The sequence below is a fragment of the Mandrillus leucophaeus genome, unplaced genomic scaffold, assembly GCF_000951045.1.
Source record: "Mandrillus leucophaeus isolate KB7577 unplaced genomic scaffold, Mleu.le_1.0 Scaffold57, whole genome shotgun sequence".
Lineage (NCBI taxonomy): Eukaryota > Metazoa > Chordata > Mammalia > Primates > Cercopithecidae > Mandrillus > Mandrillus leucophaeus.
In genome coordinates this window covers 242,116-250,287 of record NW_012106141.1, presented here as the reverse complement: position 1 = coordinate 250,287, position 8,172 = coordinate 242,116, and the positions used below count along the sequence as shown (strand labels likewise).

At 42.2% G+C, this 8,172-nt stretch overlaps 1 pseudogene; it reads left to right on the top strand.

Annotated features, from left to right (window-relative positions):
* The first annotated feature begins 6,103 nt into the window (after positions 1–6,103).
* Positions 6,104–6,777, top strand: LOC105552646 (annotated as a pseudogene).
* The last annotated feature ends 1,395 nt before the right edge of the window (positions 6,778–8,172 follow it).

The following is an 8,172-nucleotide window of genomic DNA, read 5'->3' as shown; positions in this document are numbered from 1 at the left end:
TCCTGGGTATGTCTGTGAGGGTGTTGCCAAAGGAGATTAGCATTTGTGTCAGCGGGCTAGGAGAGGCAGAGCCACGCTCAATCTGGATGGGCACCATCTGATCAGCTGCCAGCGTGGCTAGGGTAAAAGCAGGCAGATGAATGTGGAAGAACTAGACTGGCCAAGTCTTCTGGCCTTCATCATTCTCCCATGCTGGATACTTCCTGTCCTTGAACATCGGATTCCAAGTTCTTCAGCTTTTGGATTCTTGGACTTACACCAGTGATTTGCCAGGGGCTCTCAGGCCTTTGGACACAGATGAAGGCTGCACTACTGACTTCCCTACTTTTGAGGTTTTGGGACTAGGACTGGTTTCCTGGCTCCTCAGCTTGCAGATGGCCTATTGTAGGACTTCATCTAGTGATTTCTCCTAAAAAACTCCTCCTCAAATATACATCTATCCTATTAGTTCTATCCTTCGAGAGAACCCTGACTAATACAGTGTGTGACCCTGCTTCTGCAGGGAATTTGTTCCCTGAAAACAAGGTCATAACATAGAGAGGCACCAACTGCTGCTAAACCCCATGAGAGAAGTGAGTGTGGATGGAGAAAAAGAAGCAGGGGATGGATGGATTGAAATCTAAATTATCTGGCAAACTGTGGCCAGACCACATTAGTGATAAAGGCCAAGATTAGATGCTGTGCCTTATTCTCAAGAGCAGTGGGAAACACTTTTGTTTGTTCATACTTAAACCCACATATTGAGTATTTACTGTGTGAGAGCCCTGTCTCTTCTCTATGTCTCAACTGGGGTTGCTTTGCCCCACTCCCCTCAGCGGACATTTGGCAACCTTTGGGGATACTTTTTGGTTGTTATATATTGGGGTGGGAGGGAATTGACATCTACTGGGTAGAATCCCAAATGCTGTTAAATATCCTGCAATGAAGGCTGGGTGTGATGGCTCATGCCTGTAATCCCAGCATTTTGGGAGGCTAAGGCGGGAGGATTGCTTGAGGCTGGTCAACATAATGAGACCTTGTCTCTATAAAAAATTAAAAAATTAGCCTGGTGTGGTGGCACATGCCTGTAGTATTAGCTACTCAGGAGGCTTAGGTGGTAGGATCACTTGAGCATAGGAGGGTCAAGGCTGCAGTGAGCTGTGATCATGCCACTGTACTCTAGACTTAGTGACAGAGTGAGACTCTGTCTTAAAAAAACTTATGTATATTTATATGCAATGCATAAGACAGTCATTCACAACAAAAAATTATCCAGCCTTGATATGTTTTGGCTCTGTCTCCCTAGCCAAATCTCATCTCTAATTGTACTCCCCACTTGTCGAAGGAGGAACCTGGTGAGAGGTGATTGGATCATGGAGGCGGTGCTCTCATGCTGTTCTTGTGATAGTGAGGGAGTTCTCATGAAATCTGATGGTTTAAATGTGGCAGCTTCCCCTGCACTCTATCTCTCTCCTGTGCCATGTAAGATGTGCATTGCTTCCCCTTTGCCTTCTGCCATGATTGTAAGTTTCCTGGGCCTCTCCAGCCATATGGAACTGTGAGTCAATTAAACCTCTTTTGTCTATAAATTATGCAGTCTCAGGTAGTATCTTTATAGCAGTGTGAAAACAGACTAATGTAGACCCAAAATGTCAGTATGCTGAGGCTGAGAAACCCTGGGCTAGGTGAAGAAAATATATGTGTGTCTATTTTTTGAGGCCCCCAGTCCAAGAAAAAATTCCCCCAAAGAGAAAACCACTGTGCTATTAAAAAAGCAAAACTTACTGAATCAGTGTTGTTTTTCTTTTTCTAAAAGACAGGCAAACTCTGGCTAACAAAGAATTTGGCCTTAATAAACACACACACACACACGCACACACACACACACACACACACGCATACACACAGAGTGGTTCTAACATTCAAGTCTACATTTTCCGATTCTATAACTGATAGGGGAGAATTCAACGTAGATCTGATACAGTATGTATGATGGTTAATATTAAGTGTCAACTTGATTGGATTGAAGGATGCAAAGTATTTTTCCTGGGTATGTCTGTGAGGGTGTTGCCAAAGGAGATTAGCATTTGTGTCAGCGGGCTAGGAGAGGCAGAGCCACGCTCAATCTGGATGGGCACCATCTGATCAGCTGCCAGCGTGGCTAGGGTAAAAGCAGGCAGATGAATGTGGAAGAACTAGACTGGCCAAGTCTTCTGGCCTTCATCATTCTCCCATGCTGGATACTTCCTGTCCTTGAACATCGGATTCCAAGTTCTTCAGCTTTTGGATTCTTGGACTTACACCAGTGATTTGCCAGGGGCTCTCAGGCCTTTGGACACAGATGAAGGCTGCACTACTGACTTCCCTACTTTTGAGGTTTTGGGACTAGGACTGGTTTCCTGGCTCCTCAGCTTGCAGATGGCCTATTGTAGGACTTCATCTAGTGATTTCTCCTATAAAACTCCTCCTCAAATATACATCTATCCTATTAGTTCTATCCTTCGAGAGAACCCTGACTAATACAGTGTGTGACCCTGCTTCTGCAGGGAATTTGTTCCCTGAAAACCTATGCATGCAAATATAAAAGGAATATGCTGGAGTTTGAGAGAAAGAAAGAAAAAGCCCCTATGCATTTCCCTTATAGAAGAATTGCAGTTAGAAATAGTGATAGAAATAGTGTAGTAACTATTTTCTGGTAGGGAAAGACAGGAGGATGGGGGATGGATTTGGAACATATTTGCACATTTCTTCTTATCAAGGCAGAGAGCAGGAGACAGCACCATGTGCCACAGGAGGGCTTTGCTGAGGGTGAGAGGCAGACAGTCACCTTGAACTCTTCAGTTTGTGTTTAGGTGGAGATATTCAAATGCATAGTGACCAAGGACGTCTCTATGCCATTCTGTTTTGTTTTAGTTCACTTGGCAGCTTGTTTTGTTGCTGTGTTTACCCTTCCTTCCCTCTGATCGCTGAGTGGACTCACTCAGACATAATGGCCTTTGACCAGGTCACAAAGATACACCAGCTTCCTCAGAACCTGGGGCCAAACCCTCCAGAAAAAAGAGATTAGAGTACTGAAGGAAAAGGTCATGGCAATCACGCACAGCAAGGATTTTTAAAGGCCCCCAGATGCATGTCTGCTTTTAGATTTTAGCATCTGCACAAATTGCTCATGCTAATATCTTGGCAGCTGCTGTTGCCTCTGCTGCTTGCACATTTGAAGCTACAAGAAAGTGGCTCAGATATTGGATCACAATTATTCTTCTTTTTTCCTTCCTTCTTTCTCCTTCCTTCCTTCCTTCCTTCCTTCCTTCCTTCCTTCCTTCCTTCCTTCCTTCCTTCCTTCCTTCCCTCTCCCTCTCCTTCTACCACTCCCCCTTCCCTTCTTGCTCCCCTCCCCTCCCTCTCCCTCTCCTTCTGCCTCTCCTTCCTTCCTTCCTTCCTTTTTCCTTTTGCAGACAGCTTTCTGATGTGAGCCACAAAATAAATGCAATGGGAGTTCAAGAGTTCTTGGGTAACAGAGATCCTGAAATGACCAAGGACATCTTCTTGGAGGTGGGGAATTTTTCACATCGTAATATCAGATGAAATCTGGATTGGCCTTTGCTGTTCCCCTTTGACAATCAAGGACCCAGACTGCAAGAGAGAGACTGAATTGTTTTTGTCAGTGTACTCCTTCACTGCTTTGTGGAGAGTTTATTTTCCCAACCACCATGGAAAGAAGACTCTAAAGAAGAGTTCTTTAGAGTATCCCCAGGGTCAGACACTTTAATTGCATCTTGAATATTGTGCTGCCACTTAGTTTTAATGGGGAACACGCTCCATCCTTGGCTGTTTGTTTGTTTGTTTAGGAGCTTGAAAAATATTTGGTTTATGAAGGATCAGAAATTCCAAAGAGAAACAATAATTTCCCCCAGTTCCTTTTTCTGAATGATATCTTTCCTTCTTCCTTTAACAAACTCCACAACCCCAACCCTTATTAACTTCTAATGTATGTCATGGTTAAGAGTGGAGATTGGCTGTGCCTCAGTGTCTTCATCTCCAGAAAGGAAATAATACTCCATAATGGGAGCCTACTTCATAAAGCACTTCAAAATGTGGGCCCATGTGATAAAGGTATTATGTAGCAGTGTGCAGAACCATGTATGTAAAGCCTTTAGAATAGTACTAAGTGCATAGTAGGGGGCTGGCACATGATAGCTATTGTTTTTATTAATACACAGAGACTTAAGGCAAAACCTGACCTAAACATGCCCATCCTGGTGGCTACCACAGCTTTTCCTAAGGTAAACCAGCCCACCTCTGCCCCGATGGCTGTGGTGAGTTATATAATGCATGTTCTGTCTCTACCACTCCCCCTACAAGCCCCCCAATACACACACACACAATACCTAGAAGTGGATGGATCAGGGATGAGCATCTGACCCAGAGGCAGCTGGTCCCCTGGACAGCTCTGACTGAGAGGGCCTGGCCAACAAACCCACAAACAAATAAACAAGCCTCTGTCCAAGTAAAGATGAGCTCAGGAAGTCAGACTGTAGCTCCAGGGCTTTGAATTGGACAGTGTGAAGCCAGCCAGGCTGCTAAGAGTCCCGGGTGAAGTGGAAAGGTACTATTAAGAGGAGCTGGAGACATGGGGCCCATAACTATGTAGGAGAAGGTATGAGCACTGTATGCAGAAGTTGTGAGAAGCAGAAACCATGAGCAACAAGCTATGAGGTAGAGAAAAGCATAGATTTCGTGGGCAGGGAAGCTGGTTGGCGGTGAGAGGAGAAGCACAAATATACAAAGAAGGAACAAAGAGTACCCAGGTCCCATTCTGGGTGGAGCATTGGTGGGAATAACTGCCAAGCCCACTGCTAAGTTCTCTTGAGTCATTTTGGCTTCTGCTCTTAACTCTCCAGTGCCCATTTATACTTAGGTTTCTGTTCTGAGATCCCTGTTTCCCTGAATAACAATAAACTTTCCTGTCTTAATCTGAGTCTCTTCCTCGTGGACAAAAAGCTAAAGTAAAGCAAGCACCAAATATAAACGTAGTTTTGCATGCACTGTTCTTTCCTTTATTCTTCGTTCATTTCTTCTTTGTTGCCTCTATTTTCCAAATGATGGAACTTGTAAGAACAATGAGCCTTATAAGAAAAATGTCGTAACTTGCACAAAGAACTTGCTTTGTGCAAGGTATGGCAGTAACTGTATAGGTTCTTAGAATCCTGAACGCAGGGTCTTAAAAAAATAGGCACTTATTATTCAATGTTTTAGAGGAGGCAGAGGTATATTTTAGAAGCAAGCCACTGTCATATTTTGTTTGTACCTTTATAATTTACAGATGTCAAAGTTTAGCTTTTGAGCAATATTTCTGAGTTTCTGACAATTGACGGTTTCTTTTTCTTGATTTTTAGGTAAGAGAGAGAGCTTGGGCTCTAGAGTTCATGAGGCCAGAGCTGAAATCCTGACTTCCCCAAATCACTGAAACACTTTCAACTTGATACTTCCAGGGAAGAATATCATGAGAATTAAATTAAGAAAATTAAATATCCTACCAGGTAGTTATCATTTAATATATACGAAATCTGTCCCCTCTTTCTTATAGAATTATAACATTTTGGGTTGCAAGCAATAGAAAGCAACTCCAGGCTGGCAAGGCAGGAGGATTGCTTGAGCCCAAGAGTTTGAGACCACTCTAGGCAACGTGGTGAGACCCCATCTCTACAAAAAATATGAAAATTAGCCAGGCATGGTAGTGTGCACCTATGGTCTCAGCTATTCAGGAGGCTGAGGCAGGAGAATCGCTTGAGCTTGGGATGTCAAGTCTGCAGTGAACTGTGGTCACACCAATGCACTCCAGCCTGGGCAACAGAGTGAGACCCTGTCTCAAAAATATAAAAATACTAAAGAAAGAAAGAAAGAAGAAAGAGAGAAGAAGAGAGAAGGAAAGAAAGAAAGAAAGAAAGAAAGAAAGAAAGAAAGAAAGAAAGAAAGAAAAGAAAGAAAGAAAGAAAGAAAGAGAAAGAAAGAAAGAAAGAAAGAAAGAAAGAAAGAAAGAAAGAAAAGCAAGCAATTCCTATGATCTTAAACACAGTGGGAAATACATTGTACAGGTATAGAGACAAATCCTAGGACTCAAAGGAAGTAATGCAACCAGGTATATGAGGGATTTCAACTACTGAAAAGCCAAGAAGAGCATGGGTAGTATTTTCTTAACTTAATGTTTATAATACTTAAACGTAATTATAAAAATCCCAGCCCTGGACCCTACAGCCGCCGAGATGTTGATGCCTAAGAAGAACCGCATTGTCGTTTATGAACTCCTTTTTAAGGAAGGAGTCGTGGTGGTCAAGAAGGATGTCCACATGCCTAAGCACCTGAAGCTGGCAGACAAGAATGTGCCTAACCTTCAAGTCATGAAGGTCATGCAGTCTCTCAAGTCCCGAGGCTACAAGAAGGAACATTTTGCCTGGAGACATTTCTACTGGTACCTTACCAATGAGGGTATCCACTATCTCCGTGATTACCTTCATGTGTCCCTGGAGGCTGTGCCTGTCACTCTATGCCGCAGCGATCCAGAGACTGGCAGGCCTCAGCCTAAAGGTCTGGAGAGTGAGCGACCTGTAAGACTTACAAGAGTGGAAGCTGAGAGCTTCCTGTGCCACAGCACTCCTACAGATGGAGTGCCCTGCCTCCTGGTCCTGACGAAAAAGCCGAGGCTGGGGCTGGGTCAGCAACCAAATTCCAGTTTAGAGGCAGATTTGGTCATGGACGTGTTTAGCTACCTCAGTAAAATCAGAAAGGATTCTTTTGCATTGAATAAACTTACAGTCAAAAAAACTTAAAAAAAAAATTGGAAGCCTACTGACAAAGTTCTATCATATAGAAAAATGCACCTTATTTTAAAAGGACACCCTTAAAAATAATGAATTAAGTACCAATACTTTATTCAGAAAAATAACCTACAAGTAAGATACTTCTGGGGCTGCTAACATGAATTAAGTAAAGTGCTTAAAAATGTCAATTAGAAGCACAATAGCAAAGCAAATAACAGGTACATGTTCTGGCAGTATTGTCTAACTTATGAGATTCTACAGATTTTCTTGTGTGCTGAAATAGTTGTACCTATGAAAATCTGGGATGGGATGTCTCTAATAGTGCTATTACCATTGAGGTTGCCATTAAATCCTTGTTTTGCCAACTGCTAATTAAACAAATTAAAAAATGGTGTAAGAAATATGCAAAGCTCCTCTTGGCATATCTTGTTAATTATTTTGCTGTATGCCATTCAGATTTTCCTATTACTCAGCCCCATATCATGTGGAGACTGTGTCTACCCAAACACTTCTCAGATTTGGAGACTATGTCTACCCAAACACTTCTCAGATTATATCTCATCCATCTTTTGAAGATAACACAGACTAAACAGCAATCTGTTAATCTCAATTCCAGATTTCCAGTAGAACTACCCCAGTTGGTCCTTGGATGAGGCATCCAACCTTGATAATATTAATCAAGATAATGAGGACAAATATACCAGTCATGGCTGCCAACGAACCAACTCTGTTAAAGAGAGACAGAAAAATGGATCTGCAAGGCTGTATAGTGGTTGAGCATACATACTAGACTAGGACTACTGGCTTTGATTTCCTGTATCATCATTTACATGTGTGAAGTTAGGTAAGTAGCTTATGTTGCAGGTCTCAATTTTCCCATGTATAAAATGGAAAAGAAAAAAAAGCCTATGTCATAGGTGTTGTGAGGACTGAATGAACTGATTTATGTAAATATCTTAGTATGGTGCCTTGCACCCCTTACAACAGTAAGGGGTGGGAGGTAGATGCAAGAGTGTGTCTGTTACAACTGCATTATAGCACATTTTGGTGACTGAATTATGATTCCTGAAAAACATGACATTAAAATGCCAAAACTATGAACTCCTTTAAAATACAGAATCTTTTTTGGGGGCTGTCATAATAGGGGATTCCAAGGGCTAATTTGGAATTTTACTGAAGTAAAATGTGATTTAAGAAAAAAATTTGAGTCAGTTCTCATACGGAAATTACAAATTAAATGAGGTTATTAGTTCCAGAAGAAAGACTTAAACTCTGCTCAAAGTGTTAAATACGGCTCAGGTAGAACAGGAGCTTAGTAGCAATGGCAACTCATTTGGTTCTGTAAAGAGAATTTTAAGCAGAATTTGTACACACT